Genomic DNA, 15,702 nt, shown 5'->3' with positions numbered 1-15,702 from the left:
ATTTTGATGAATCTCCTGAACGGTTACTCCTCACAACTAGGTTGTCCTTGGGCACCCCTCCTCCCCTCTCCTGTCCAGCCCACACCCACTTCCTTCTACTGGTGTTCTGGCAATATGGAAGGATGATTTGGAATCATGGAGCCCAAAATATGAGGGGACAGCTCTGTTGAGCAGCAGGACTTTCAAAATCAAAAGCCAAAGACTCCCTCCTCTGCTGCTGATCCCCATCTGAAACCTGCTGAAGCCCATTCCCTTGGACTTGACCTCAGCATCCTGCAGCCAGTATGAGCATTTCCAGTTGCAAATCTAACCAGGTCACCCTCTCCTTGCACCAGCACATTCCCCCTCCCTCCACCCTAACTTGCTGTTCACTGCTATGAAGATGCAGGAGCAAAAGCCACAGCGCCAGCCTCACTGCTCACATTTGGGGCGCTCACTGATCTATGCCCAGAGGTGCACGAGGTCAGTAAATAACAGGCACTCAGCCCCGCCTCTAAGGACCTGCAAGATGCAGTTCTGCTGGCCCCAATATCGTTCTCCCCTGCACTCCACAGTTCCCATCTTTATTTGGTTAACACCTACTTATCCATCAGATTCCAACATCCGGAGTCACAGATACCTCTCTGACCTCCCAGACTAGGTCAGATCTCCCTATGTCACTCTTTCGGCATGATGTACATATTATCAGTGTGCTCCTTTGTTACTGTGCAATGCATTTGTGACTGTCATCTCCTGTAAAGGCTGCACACTTTACAACCATGAACACTAGGCAGCCCAGGCTGACATCAACCTGAAGATCTGCCTTCCTCAGTCCCCCATGTGTGGAAATTGTAGGTGTGCGATACCTTGCCTGATAACAGATATATTTATTAAAATGTTTATTCATTTATTTGAGAGAGAGAAGAGAAGAGGGAATGGGCATGCCAGAGCCTGCCACCACTGCAAACTCCAGATGCATGCACCAGCTTGAATATCCAGTTCCACATGGGTACTGGGCCTTCAGGCTTTGCAAGCAAGTGCCTTTAACCTCTGAGCCATCTCTAAATGAGCAACCAAAATGTCAGACTTGGAAGGGCTTCATCCCTTTGCCCAGTTGACAAGTTAGTTTCCAGCTGTTACATTAATGCAAGCTGATTTGGTACAGAGCCACCCTGGCTCATGCCTCCCAGGAATGGACAACCCTTGAGACAACCTTAGAGGCAAAGCTTGAGGTCCCTCCAAGGAACCTTCCAGATTAGAAAAGACACTGTGCCGAGAGGTCCAAAGCCAAGGCCCATTAAGTATTTAGAGATCATATAGAGAACAGATGCAATTTGCCCAGTAAGGGGTTGCTTTACCAGGAGCACTATTACGGGGGAATATTAGGTTTCCATGGAGAAACAGAAAGTTAACTGAACCAAGCCATTTCTGACACTGAGGAGAGAGATGTGTACGCAAACTCCTGACTCCCGCAGCCTTAAGGTAAGCACTCTATAGGCACCACCCACCCTAGTCTCGTGTACATGGGGTCTAAGTATTCCGAGAAGCCATTTGCTTGGCTCGGGGTCTCATAACCATTAAGTGGTAAATCAAGGGCTAAACCCAGCCTCCAAACCCGGCTTCCTGTCATCATTGTCCACTGCCTTGGAAAGCAAGGCCACTCTCTAAGAAGGCTGAGATGACCGGCATGAGGCGCAAGATAAACCAGCAAAGGGACAAAAGCAGGCTGGAGGGAGGGATGAAGGGAAGGAGGGAAGATGAGGGGGAGGAAGGGAGGGAATTTAAGAAAGAGAAGGTAGCACTGGCTATGGTGGCCCATGCTAGTAATCCCAACACTTGGGAGGCAGAGGCAAGAGGATCATTGCAAGTTCTCGGCCAGCCAGGGCTACATTAAAAAGGGGAGGAGGGGTCCTCCCAGTTCCCTGGTCTGGGCTCCCTACATCAGAGGGTGTGCAGGCCGGTGGGCATGCTGTGGAGTGAGTAGTGCAGACCCCCGTTTTCTGGCTCCTCCCAGCTCCGTGGTCCTGGTAGGCCCCATTGTGCCTTGCTAGGGGAGGCCTGGTCCCTGTGTGAGCTGCGGAATCAGGCCTTTTGCTCTGGTATCCTGAACGGCCACTGGGTACCAACATCCCTGTTTGCATGAGTCAGAGGGTGAACAGGCCAAAGGACAAAAACTTGCTTCCTCCTCAATAAAATAAAGAGTCTCCCTAAAATGGGTAGACAACAATGCAAAAAAGCCAATGAAAGTCAGAAAACTGAGAGATCTCCACCAAGATGCTTAGTCCTACAATGGAAGCCTCCAATGAAGCCATAGAGAAATCAACAGAAATTCAATCCCAAGATGAAAACACAATAACCAATGAGACCCTGATCAAAAGAATTGCTGAACTGGAAGCAAACCATCAAAGAACCAACAACCATAGCAATGAAATTGAACAGAATGGTCTCAGAGTGTTTAGCTTTTGATAGTAGGCTAAATAAATAAATAAATAAAAATGCCAGCATCATTCTTCATAGAGAAAAAAATGACCTCAAAATTCATATGGAATGGCAGCAGGCCTCGATGTCAAACATATCCTCAGGGGGAAAAAAAACACCTCTGGATTAAGCCGGGCTTGGTGGCACATGCCTTTAATCCCAGCATTTGGGAAGCAGAGGTAAGAGGATCACTGTGAGTTCAAGGCCACCTGGAGACTACATAGTGAATTCCAGGTCAGCCTGAGCTATAGTGAGACCCTACCTTGAAAAACAAAAACAAAGCAAAACAAAAAAACACCTCTGGAGGTCTCACCATACCTGATCTAAAGCTATATTACAAAGCCATAGTAACAACAACAACAACAACAAAAAGCACGGTAGTGGAACAAAAACAGAAGCACAGACCAATGGAATAGAACTGAAGACCCAGACTTTAGGTCAAGTAACTATAATTACTTGCTCTTTGACCAAGGTGTCAATAATATAGAGTGGAGAACAGACAGCTTTCTCAACAAATGGTGTTGGACAAATTGGATGACCATATGTAGAAAAATAAAGTTAGATCTACTCACTTCTCCATACACAAAAATCAAGTCCAAATGGATTAAAGACCTTAATGTAAGACCAGAAATTCTTCAACTACTGGAAGAAAAAAGAGGAGGCATGCTCCACAACATAGGCCAAGGAAAAGACTTCCTGAACAAAATTCCAGTAGCCCAGGAAATTAAACAAGCACTCAACCAATGGAATCTCATAAAACTAAAAAGCTTTTGCACAAACATACAATAAGCAGAGCCAATACATTACCCATTAAATCAGAGAAAATCTTCACTAGCTATACCACTCACAGAAGCCTAGTACCTAGACTCTACAAAGAACTCAAAAAATTAAACAATTAAAAAAAAAATCAAACAACCCACTCCAAAAGTGGGGCAGAGAACTGAGTAAGGAGTTCTCAGAGGAAGAATTACAAATGGCTAACACACACTTAAGAAAATGTTCAACATCCCTAACAATTAGGGAAATGCAAACTAAAGCAACTATGAGATTCCACCTTACCCTAGTAAGGACAGTAAACATTTAAAAAATCAAATTAGGGCTGGAGAGATGGCTTAGCAGTTAAGTGCTTGCCTGTGAAGCCTAAGGACCTGGTTCAAGGCTCTATTCCCCAGGACCCATATTAGTCAGGTGCACAAGGGGGTGCACACGTCTGGAGTTCATTTGCAGCGGCTACAGGCCCTGGCATTCCCTTTTTTTTTTTTCTCTCTCTATCTGCCTCTTTCTCTCTGTTGCTCTCAAATAACTGAATTAAAAATTAAACCAAAAATTTTTTAAAAATCCAATTTAAACAAATGTTGGCAAGAATGTGGAGAAAATAGGAACACTCATTCACTGTTGGTAGGAATGTAAGATGGTACAACCACTATGGAAATCAATATGGGGACTCCTGAAATGAATGAATATAGTTACCAACAGACCCTATTATTCCCTTACCTGGCATTTGCCCTAAAAGCTCCATACCTCAGTTCAGAGATATTTGCTCAACCATGTTTATAGCTGCTCAATTCATAATAGCTAAGAACTGGAATCAACCAAGGTGCCCATCACTGGATGAAAGGTTAACCAAGATATGGCATATCTACACAATAGAATTCTACTCAGCAGCAAGAAAAAAAATGACACAATTTGTAGAAATTTGTAGAAAAATGGTCAACCTTGGAACAGATCATACTAAGTGAACTCACACAATCACAGAAAGACAATCGTCGCATGGTCTCACTCATCTGCAGTGCCTAACCTGGATCAGCCTGAGTTGCTGACATACATGAATGGCATCTTGAGGCCTGGACAATAGGGAAAGTAGGACTTGGGAGAAGGGGAAGGGTGGGTGGGACACAAAAATGAACCCAAATTGAACTGGTACCATAGAATCCTATATCCTGGAAGTTAGACTACAAGGTTGAACCCTCAATAGGACCTTAGGGGGAGCACCTGAATCGAAGAGGGTGAGATGAAGCCTAACCTTAAATTTCTCCTGTTTCTTTTTATTTTTCCTGATGGTTTAATTTATTTTCTCTTGGCACTGGCCTTTTATTTCCTGTACCAAGAGAGCAACAATGAGCTGTTGATTGGAGAGACCTTCAAGGTCTCCCAAAACAAACAAGACAGACTCTGTCAGAGTGTTTGATTACCCACCAGAGGTTAATGTTAGACCCTACTTCTGAAGACACCATACACTGTTGGCACAGACCATGGAGAGACCTGGTTGGAATCCAGAAGAGAGCCAGTCCCCAGACAGCCTGTCTACTGCTGGGAAGGTAGTACATGAGGTACTGGGGGAAAGTGGCCAACATCTGTCTGAGCAACTCAAAGTCTAAACTACTCAGAAGCAAACAATCTGATGTGATGCTCACACAAGTGCAATAGTGGCACACAGGCATGGTGGGTAACCAACTCCTTTTGGCTTGGCTAACAGATCCACTCAGTGGAAAGGAAATTGAGGAAATGAGCAAGAATGCTGCTTTCTTAGTGAACCTGATATCAGCACAAAGGTGATGGAGATAGACACTGAGACACTCAGCACCTACCAAACCAGATATCCAGAGGCTCCTAAATGCCCCATCACTGAAGTAGACTTATAATGCACCCAACATGGCTCAGGGAATATTGTGGGACAGGGTATAAGAGATTGTCAGAGCCACAAATTGGGACATTATGCACACAGGCATTGTGTCTCCTCCATAACTGTCTGCTGCCCCCACAATGCACGACCCACAGTTCCCATGGGGATGACCTGCATCCCCATTGAGGAGGGCCTCTTCAGAAAAGGGGCAGGCATGAGGGAAATGATGGTACCAACATGTGTTCTTTACATACTAAGTATGTCCATATCTAATAATAATAAATTTTTAAAAAGGAGGGGATGGGAAGATGGTGCTTGCTTACAAGTCTGCTGACCTGAATCCAATTCCCCAGCACACAAGTAAAGCAGGACACAAAGTGGCTCAAGCTTTGGAATTCCAATATACCTATGACAATGGGAGTAGAGCCATGAGAATTGGGAAGCTCGAGGGCCTATCCAGTGGCAAAACAAGAAGAGATGCCCTGTCTCAAAAGAAGGCAGAAAGGACTGACATGTCAAGGTTGTCCCATGACCTCTACACTTGTGATATGGCACTCACACACGCACACATAATGTGGTGGTTTGATTCAGGTGTCCCCCATAAACTTAGGTGTTCTGAATGCTAGGTTCCTAGCTGCTAGAGATTTGGGAGTTGAATCCTCCTGGAGGCAGTGTGTTGTTGGGGATGGACTTATAGGTATTATAGCCAGTTTCCCATTGCCAGTGTTTGGCACTCTCCTGTTACTATTGTCCATCTGATGTTGGTGAGGAGGTGATGTCCACCCTCTGATCATGCTGTCATTTCCCCTGCCATCATGAAGCTTCTCCTTGAATCTGTAAGCTAAAATAAACCTTTTTTCCCACAAGTTGCTTTTGGTCAGGTGTTTTCTGCCAGCAATGCAAACCTGACTGTAACACATATGTATGCAGACACACATATACATCTATACACACAACCACAAAAAATTTTTTTTAAATGAAGAAAGAAAAAGATAGGTCAAGGGTGTGTAGTTGGAGGGTGCTCCTGGGGTTCAGTCACAGGCCACTCCCATATGGGAGGTCTCCCCATCTACTCTACCTGTTTCTTGGCCTGACCCATTCATAAGCATTCTTGGGGCTCAAAGGAGACTTCCTTCCTGGGCAAAACCTTTCCTGACTGCTCCCAAAGATAAAGAGTGCTCCCTGTCCTGCCTACATTGTCATCCAAAGGATACTTGTAACCTTGGGATTGAGGACTAGACAGCAAGATAGATTCCAGACAGCTAAGAATCAGGGATAGCACCAATGGCCCTTGGGAAATAGACATGCCACTTCTCTGGCAAAGATGCCCTGGCTATTCTCTGTCAGTCTTCCAGGCTGATTCATCCCGTGCTCAGAGACAGCCCAGGATTGATCCAAGGGCCATAGAGTGATTTCTCTGTGAACCTAGTGAGCCTGTACATGCTCTGAGTGGTCAGAGCTGGGAAGCCTAGGGGTTTCTGACATGAACAGGTTGCCAGCTTCCCCTGCCTGAGTCCTGTTTGCCAACATTGAGTCATACCACATATAAATTTGCATATAAACTCAAGAACACTTAGCATTTTCCTTCCCCAGGGTAGGGAGATTAGGATTCAAATGGTTCCTTCTTCAACAAGTGACAAACAAAAAGCAAACAGGCTCATGCCAAGAGGGTTTGTACAAGCCAGATGATGAGTTATTTTTAAGGATTTGAAGAAAAGGTGCTGGGGAATCAACCCAGCCTTGAATGCCAGATAAGGATCCTACCACTGAACTGCATTTCCATCTGCTTAGGTCTATTCAAAGCAAGTGTTCCTGCCAAGGCCCTTCTCTACCAGCTCTACCTGCCTGCCTTCCCAGACTCACGACTCCCCTTTGTTCAGCTTCAGATCACAGAGCCAGTCTGTTCTTTGATAAGCTGGCTAGAAAACCGCAACTTCCCAGTTGCCCTTTCTGCTTCATGAATCTTAGTGTCTTATCTCCCCTGACCTCATAAGCTTTTCATTTTCCTTCACAGAGTTCTATGAATCCACCTCTGAAAATTTCCATCACCCAATGATGCCAACAAATTACGAGTTCATCAGTGGGCTAGTGTATGGATTAGGTCAGAACCCTTATGATCTAATCACAATCCTTTAAGACCTACCTCAGAATATCCATCTGAAGCCTTTTGATGCTTTAATACTCCTTTTTCTGTGTGTGGAGGAAAGGGGTTGAGACATGGTCTCAACTCCTGATCTTCCTACTTCATCTCTCAAGTACAGGCATGTGGTTATGTTCTATAGATTTTTCTACATATATGTAATATTTCATAACTCTTTAAAAAATATTTATTTATTTATTTAAGACAGAGAGAAAGAGGGAGGGGGGGGAGAGAGAGAGAGAATAGGCATGCCAGCACATCTAGCCACTGCAAATGAACTCCAGATGCATGTGCCATGTGCATCTGGCTTATGTAAGTCCTAGGGAATTGAACCTGGGTCCTTTGGCTTTGCAAGCAAGTGCCTTAACCACTAAGCAATCTCTCCAGCCCATATTTCATAATTCTTTAAAAAATTCAGCGATACAATTTGCTAGCATGCAGTACTTATATAACAATAGATGTGTGGGTGATGCTGAGGTTGTGAGTTGGAGCCTTTCCCAGAGCATGCTTCTTTCCTTCCTGGCTTCAGATATCTATCCAGGCTGATCTTAAAGTCATGATTCCTTCTGCTTCTTGGTGACCAGGAGCAGAGAGAGCCAGAGACAAAATACAAGCCCCAAACATACCCCAGCCCAATGACCAACTTTCTCCAATGAGGCTCCACCTCTGAAAATTTCCATCACCCAATGATGCCAACAAATTACGAGTTCATCAGTGGGCTAGTGTATGGATTAGGTCAGAGCCCTTATGATCTAATCACAATGATTAGATCCATCATAAGTGGTCCAAGCTTTCAGCTCATGAGGCTTTGTTGGGAGAGGGGAACCTCCAATCCAACCCTAACAGACAAGGACCTGTGTGGGGAACCTGCTGAGTCATAATGTGTAGCATCTTCCACAAGGGAACAGAACAGCACCTGGCAGAGTTGCCCCAGTTAATACTTTGTCCTGCAGGCAGGAGAGTCCTAATGCTCCCCATTTTTTTTTTTTTTGCCAAAATAATATCATCAGACTTTTAAATGTCTACCAGTCTGATGGGTATGAAATGGTACCCTGCATTTGCATTTTCTCAAACACAAGTGAAGTTGAACATCTTTTTTTTTTTTTATTGATTTTTTGAGGTAGGGTCTCACTCTGGTCCAGGCTGACCTGGAATTAACTCTGTAGTCTCAGGGTGGCCTCGAACTCTTGGCGATCCTCCTACCTCTGCCTCCCGAGTGCTGGGATTAAAGGCATGCCCCACCACGCCCGGTGCCTTTTTTTTTTTTAAATGAGAGAGAGAGAAAGAGTGAGAGAACTGGCATATCAGGGCCTCCAGCTACTGCAATCAAACTCCAGACGTGTGAGCCACCTTGTGTGCATGTGTGACCTTGCATGGTTGCATCATTTTTAAAAATTTATTTATTTATTTATTTGAGAGAGAAAAAGAGAGAGAGAGAGAAAGAGAGAGAGAGGGAGAAAGAGAATGGGTGTTCTAGGACCTCCAGCCACTGCAAACTAACTCTAGATGCAAGCACCCCCTTGTGCATCTGGCTTACGTGGGTCCTGGGGAATCAAACTAGGATTCTTTGGCTTTGCACAGAAATGTCTTACCTGCTGAGCCATCTCTCCAGCCCAGTTGCATCATTTTGTGTGTCTGGCTTACGTGGGACCTGCAGAGTCGAATATGGGTCCTTAGGCTTCACAGACAAGCGACTTAATCACTAATCACCCATAACTATGTATTTTTATGACTATTTATATCCCTGTATATATCCCTCTATAAAGTTATTGTCTTAGTGATTGATAGGAATTTTTTTGTGAGTTCTGGATACAAGCCCACCCTTAGACATATGCATTACAGATGTGTTTTCCAAATAGGAGCTTTTAAAGACTTTTGTTATACAGAAATTTTATATTTTATATGAACAAGTATATTGACTTTTTATTTTTTTATGAGAGAGCAAGAGACAGAGAGAGAGAGAGAGAGAGAGAGAGGGGGGGGGGGGAAGAGAATTGGGACATCAGGGCCTCTAGGCGCTGCAATCAAACTCCAGACCCATGTGCCACCTTGTGTGTCTGGCTTACATTGGTTCTAGGGAGTCAAACCTGGGTACTTAGGTTTCACAGGCAAGTGCCTTAATCACTAAGACATCTCTCCAGATCCAAACATGTTGATCTTTGATGGCCTGCTCTTTTTATAGCTTGTTAGAAGATCTCATGGCATATTTTATCATAAAAGTTTTAAGCTTTTGCTTTTGCACTACTTGATTTTAATTCATCTGGAATTTATCTTTATATATGATACATGGAATTCCATTGTCTTCTTCTGTGTTTGGATTCCCAGTTGTCCAAGGCACATTTATAGAAGCCATTCCCATGCGTGTGCAGTGCTACGTCATTACATATAACGTTTTCTCAAAGAAGGTATTATTTCCAGCTGTACAGTCTCTTCCACCATCTACTGTCTAACAACATGTCTTTACCACAGTGTCTTCATAAATAACCATGAACTTTATAACCCAAGCTGTACAATAAATCCTGATATTCTTAAAACTCTCTTGTCTAGTTTTTTTGTATATGCATGTGTGGTGTGCATGTGTGTATGTAACCCTGAGAGGTCCAGATACCCGGCAGGCCTGGGATCCAAACGGACCTGCAGAAGCCAGCCCTTTCTTCATCGGGAGCATCCTCACTCCCAACAGACACCCAGATGCCTAAGCCAGGCAGAGCTGCTCAGCCTGGGCATACGGCTCAAGGTTCCCATGGCACAGCACCCCACCGGGGCCATTGTTGCTGTGGGCCTCAACCCTTGGGCTTCTGCTTACCCATCATACTCTTCTAATAGGCTCAGGAAGAAAACAGCACAACTGGCCTACTGTGTATTTGGCTCCCCAGAGATGACATTATTGTGATCCATGACCTACTACTTATTTGTTGACTATTCAGCACACGCAAGGAGCTGTGCAACCCTATCTACAAACATTATCACTTTAACCTTCATAGGAGGCAGGTATTATTGTGCTTTTTCATAATGCAACTGAAGAAACTGGGGGTTAGTGAAGTTAAGTAATTGAATTTCACAGGTAGATAGGGAAGTGGGCCAGACTCAATCTCAGGTCGCCTGAGTCTAGTGTCTACCTCTTCCCTGCTATGCTATACCATTGTCCTGACTGTATACTGCATAGCTTAGTCTGCAGGTGATCCATGAATGAATGAATGAATGAATGGAAGGAAGGAAGGAAAGAAGGAAGAGCTAGTAGAGAAGGAGGGAGAATGTTGCCAACTTTGTTGCCTAACAGAAGTCCACTCTGGCCTGCATGATGTATGGAGTTGCTGACACTATTTAATGGTATCATGACAGTGTCCCTAGCACATAAATCTTCATCCAGATGGTCTGCCTTCCCAGCCCAAGCTGACCTTGGCAGATCAGAAACAAGCCATGCCCTTCCTTTCACCCTGACATGCGATTCTGCCAGCCCTGTCTGCACTGTCTTCCTTCCCCCAGAAGCCCCTGATTATCTCTGCAGATCTGAGCAACTAACACAGGCATACCTCTTCCTGGGCTAGCCCCCCTAAAAATCGTCTCATTTGGGTATCTCCTTATTTTATCTGCACTATGACCTCTGAGATAATTTGGGTTCCTTTTCTAGCCACAAATGAAAAACTGAACTTCAGGGTGATTTGGGGATCTGCCAAGGCCCTTCCCTTTCCCAACAAGCTTCAAACCTAGGCTTGTCTCCAAAGCCGTGACTACTGCCATCCCACACAGCCTGAGCATGGGGGGAGGGGAGATATGCTTAGAGCTGTGTGCCATATGTACTGAAAAAAATTACACTAACTTAAATTGGATTACAGAAAGCCTCCCAACCCCAATTTAGAAAAGCACAAAACAGAAAAGTCTGATGTATGCAGGAAACCAACATTCTGTAAATTTTCAACTCATTTTATTAAACTCTATAATCCAACCCACTCAAATTCTGCTCTGATTTCTGAATCTTTGTTTTTGTTTTAAAGTCTAAACTATTATAGAGCATTCTAGTCTTAAGAAACCCAGATTGATTGTGTGGGGTAATAAACAGGCTAAGTTTGGATGTCAGCTGTGAGTTTGAATCCAGTTCCATCACTAACTAGCTATGGAACTGATGGCAAGTCTCTTAATTACTGTGAGTGATTAGAGGAGAGGCCAAGAACATGTACTTGCAATAGCCACTATGGAAGTTAAACAAGGAGGCTATAGATAAAGAGTTAACATACCAACCACATGGTGTATGGATGACAATCACTACTTTCTTACTACTTCCCCACAGAAATAGTAACTAGTCAAATGACAAACTCGTGTGAGCTGGAATGAGCTGTCAGTAAAGCATCTGTCTTGCAAGCATGAGGACCTGAGTTGAGTCCCCCCAGAACCTATGTAGAAATGCTGGGCTTGGTGGCAATGCACTTGTAATTCCAGCAGTGGGGAGGTGGAGAGAGGAGGATCCCTGGGCTTGCTGGCCAGCCAATTTAGTTAATTGGTGAGCTCCAGACCAATGAAAGAATCATTCTCAGAAAAGAAGATGCACAGCGTCTAAGATGAATGACAGCTGAGGTTGTCCTCTGGCCTCCACATGCATGTGCATACACATGAACACACAAACATGCACACACCAAAATTTTTTTAAATGCCAATTTTTTGTTTGTTTGTTTGCTTTTCAGGGTAGGGTCTTGCTCTAGCCCAGGCTGACCTGGAATTTACTCTGTAGCCTCAGGGTGGCCTTGGACTCATGACAATTCTCCTACCTCTGCCTCCCAAGTGCTGGGATTAAAGGCGTGCACCAATCCTTTATGACAAAACCTTTTTCATTCAATGAACTGTGCTCTCTAGGTCCCCCAGGAGGGGAAGGTGTCAGCAAACAGACAATCACACAGATAATTAACAGCAATCATCATGATGAATCCTGCTGAATCTGATTGTTTGTTTGTTCAAGATCTTCTCACTTTGTAGCCCTGAGTGGCCTGGAACTCACAACAGTCCTCCTGCCTCATCTGGGATTACAGGAGTGAGTCATCACTCACCTGTGCAGTTTTCTTTGAAAGAGGGAAGACATTCAATAACAGCAATTGCTCAGTGGCTGCCTAGCTCCCAGCCTATGGCCCTCCACAGGTCTGCGATGCAGAGACCTAACCCCAGTCAAGGGGTCCCATGCTAGAAGGGTTAGGGTTCTCTCCTATCAGGCTTCTTCTAGAGCCTCCCATTAGGTATAGGTTTGGGGACATGGAAGGTCTAATGGGTCCCCCATCTGAACCATGGAAGGAAGAGGGCAAGTGAAAGGGCAAGGGGCTCCCTGATCTGGGCTTGAGATGTGTGAGGATTTCTGGGATTGTCTGCTCAGTCAGTGGTCCTCACGGCTGTCTCACATGGTGGGCTTGAGATCCAACTTCGAGGTTTGCACCACATAGACAAGCCCTTCTGCAGGAGGGTATTGACAGACTCTAGGGTCAGCCACAAAACAGCACAAACCTTTGTGGACGCCCACCCCCAGACAGCGGCCCCCACAGCAATAAGAGGGGACTGCTGTTATTCCACTGTGCACAGAGGGAAGAGGCCTTAAAGAGGCCACATGCATTCATCCACTCATTCGACATTTAACCGGTCCCTCCGCTGGGCCAGATTTAGCACAAGGTCACAGATTCTGAGTGGGTGAGCTGGCTTCAAACAGTCTGCCTTATCTCAAACTCTGCTCTTTCTTTAAAAATTTATTTTATTTATTCCAGAGAGAGAGAGAAAGAGGAGATAAAGAATGGGCATGCCAGGGCCTTCAGCCACTGTAAACAAATTCCAGATGCACGTGCCACCTTGTGTATCTGGCTTACGTGGGTCCTGAGGAATCAAACCTGGGTCCTTTGGCTTGGCTGGCAAATGCCTTAACCACTAAGCCATCTCTCCAGCCCATCAAACTCTGCTCTTTCTAATCCACTTTAATACCTTAAGAAGAGCTGAGGTTTGATTCACAGGCCAGAGCCTCAGCGTAAGATAGGCAGGAGGGCCAAGCTGCTTGGGTGAAGTGCGTAAGGGCAGGCCAGGGTGGTGGGTCAAAGTGCATCCTCCACTTCCAGGCTCTGAGTCTCCGGGGGCCCAGATTCCCCACCCCTGCATGTCCTGTGCTGGGCACAGAGAGGTGACACACGCAGCATGGATGAAATTGAGATGCATCAGGCAAAGTGAGAGAAGCCAGGACTCAGAACACTACATAGCACAGACTCCATTTATATGCCAATCTGGAAAAGGCAACACGACAAAGATAGAAAAGAGATGATGTGGCAAAGGCGGGGAATGGGGTAGGTGAAAGATATCTACAAAGGAACGCGGATGTGACGAACCTGTTGTTCTCCATTTACACTGCGGTAGCGGTTGTGTGACTATGTGCATTCGTGAAATCTCACAGGACTATACAGCTCAAAACAGCAAAAGTAGGAGGAGGCTGTGGCAATGGTTCAGTAGATGGAGTGCTCATCACTCAAGCCGGAGCTTGATCCTTAGACCCCACGGAAGGAAAAGAAAAAAAAGCAGGAAGTTTACTCTGATAGTGAGATGGGAGGTGGAGGCAGGAGAATTTCCCAGAATCTCTCAGAGAGTACAGCAAAAAACAAACAAACAAACAAACAAACAAACAAAAAAACCCAATAGCAGAGAGAGTGGGGAGGCTGAGAGAAACCCAGCCTCAGATGAGCTAGAATGATGAGAACAGACGCAGGGGTTGTCCTCTGAACTCCACATGCATACCGTAGCATGTGTGCACCTGCATTCCCAGACATGCAGATGCTCATGTGTACACACACACATAACATGTGCAGGACCGTTAGCAAAAATAAAGAAAGGTGTAGTCAGGGGGCTGGAGAGATAGCTCAGTGGTTAGGTACTTGCCTGCAAGTACCTGGGGAATCAAACCTGGGCCCTTTGGCTTTGCAGCAAGTGCTTTAACCACTAAACCATCTCTCCAGCCCATCCTCATTTTTTAAATGAAAATAACAAAGAACTAAAAGGAATGGATACAGGCAGAAACAGACCGACAGTAAAGCAGCTGAAGCGTAAGGACAGAGCATCTGCACGGTCCTTGCGGGGTCCCGCAGTGTGTTCCTCCAAACCTTCCTGACTCGGGGCTGGGGGTGCAGCTCAGTGGCATCGCACCTGCTTAGCACGTGTGAGGCTCTGGATTCGCTCTTCAGCACACATTTTCATGACTTTTCTGAAAGATATACACTCACATCACTGATATAAGCTTCAGATCCTACAAAATTGAGTTTATGTAACCCCAAGAACAAGTACAAGACCAGACCGAGAATGAAGGTTCCCACGTGACAGACTGAGGTGGAATCCCAGAGAAAGGCAGCGACTATTTCTGTCAGAGCGGTGAACGACAGTGCATATGGTGGAACCAGCATGAAACCAACATTTTCCCAGCTTCCCCATGGCCACGTGACCATGGTAGTCTTAACCGCTCTCCATGTGTCATGGCATGCTCTTTTCCACCACGCCACTCTTCTAGGCAGATGAGAGAGCTGTGGGCAAGCATTGTTCTGGCCCCCAGCACAACAGCTCTGCCACTGCCCGTGCAGGGGCGTTCACTTTTCAGCCTCCCTCGCGGCAGGGATGGAGGCCTGTGGCTGGGCACCACCAATCAAACATGCCCACCCAGATACCAACCCATTCTTTCCACTTCCTCATTCACATACAGGGGCTGGAGCTGCCATGCACACAATCCTGGACACCACGCTGCTGGGATGAACATCCAAGCAGTCACAGTTGCGGGGAGGACCGGGTTTATTTCAGGCTTACAGATCCCGGGGAAGCTCCATCAATGGTGGAAGAGGAAAACGCTGTGTGTTGTGTTCTAGTCTGACGTTACCATAGTAAGAACATTCCTGCCTGGGCTGAGGGTGACGTCAGTGGCAGAGTACATGCTTAGCATGCTTGAGGCCCCGGGGTAAATTCTAGGGACAACTTTTAAAGAATAAAAGAAAGAGAAAAGAAAGGGCAAAGAGAACGAGAGAATACACCCTGTTTCTACTATTACTATTTTCAATATTTTTTTCATACAAAGGGCAGTGAACAAAAGCACTGCTGTCACCTAACCAAAGGTAAGGAATTAGGGAAAGCAATTTATAACCAGAGCTGAGATTATGTCTCAGCTGCTCTGGAAAGGACAAAGACGTGAAAAGAAGGATGTCTGGTTCCCGTCCAGAATGCCTCCCTCCCTAGACTACGAATTCCCATGAAATGAAAGCAAGTTGGAAAAGTGCCAGGTTCCCTTAAGTGAGCAAGACTGAAAATGTGAGGTGACTTTCCAGCGTGTTTTAATTACGAGTAAGTGCAAGACAGTTAGCAAACACGCATAGCTGAAGGCTGCCTAACAGAGGTTCTGGCTGGCAGTCCTCGAGAAAGCCTGGGGCACCATGGATCAGTGGGAGGAGAAGCTGCCCTGAAGATGATGCAGGACATCTGCCACTTTCCTGTGAGG

At 45.5% G+C, this 15,702-nt stretch overlaps 1 protein-coding gene across 1 annotated transcript in view; it reads right to left on the bottom strand.

Moving 5' to 3' along the window:
• Positions 1-15,702, bottom strand: part of Reep1 (receptor accessory protein 1) — a 127,945-nt gene that overhangs the window by 74,076 nt on the left and 38,167 nt on the right.

Source organism: Jaculus jaculus, chromosome 6 (assembly GCF_020740685.1).
Source record: "Jaculus jaculus isolate mJacJac1 chromosome 6, mJacJac1.mat.Y.cur, whole genome shotgun sequence".
In the NCBI taxonomy this organism is placed as follows: domain Eukaryota; kingdom Metazoa; phylum Chordata; class Mammalia; order Rodentia; family Dipodidae; genus Jaculus; species Jaculus jaculus.
Note: the sequence above shows the minus strand (reverse complement) of the source record. Positions and strands in the feature narration are given on the sequence as shown.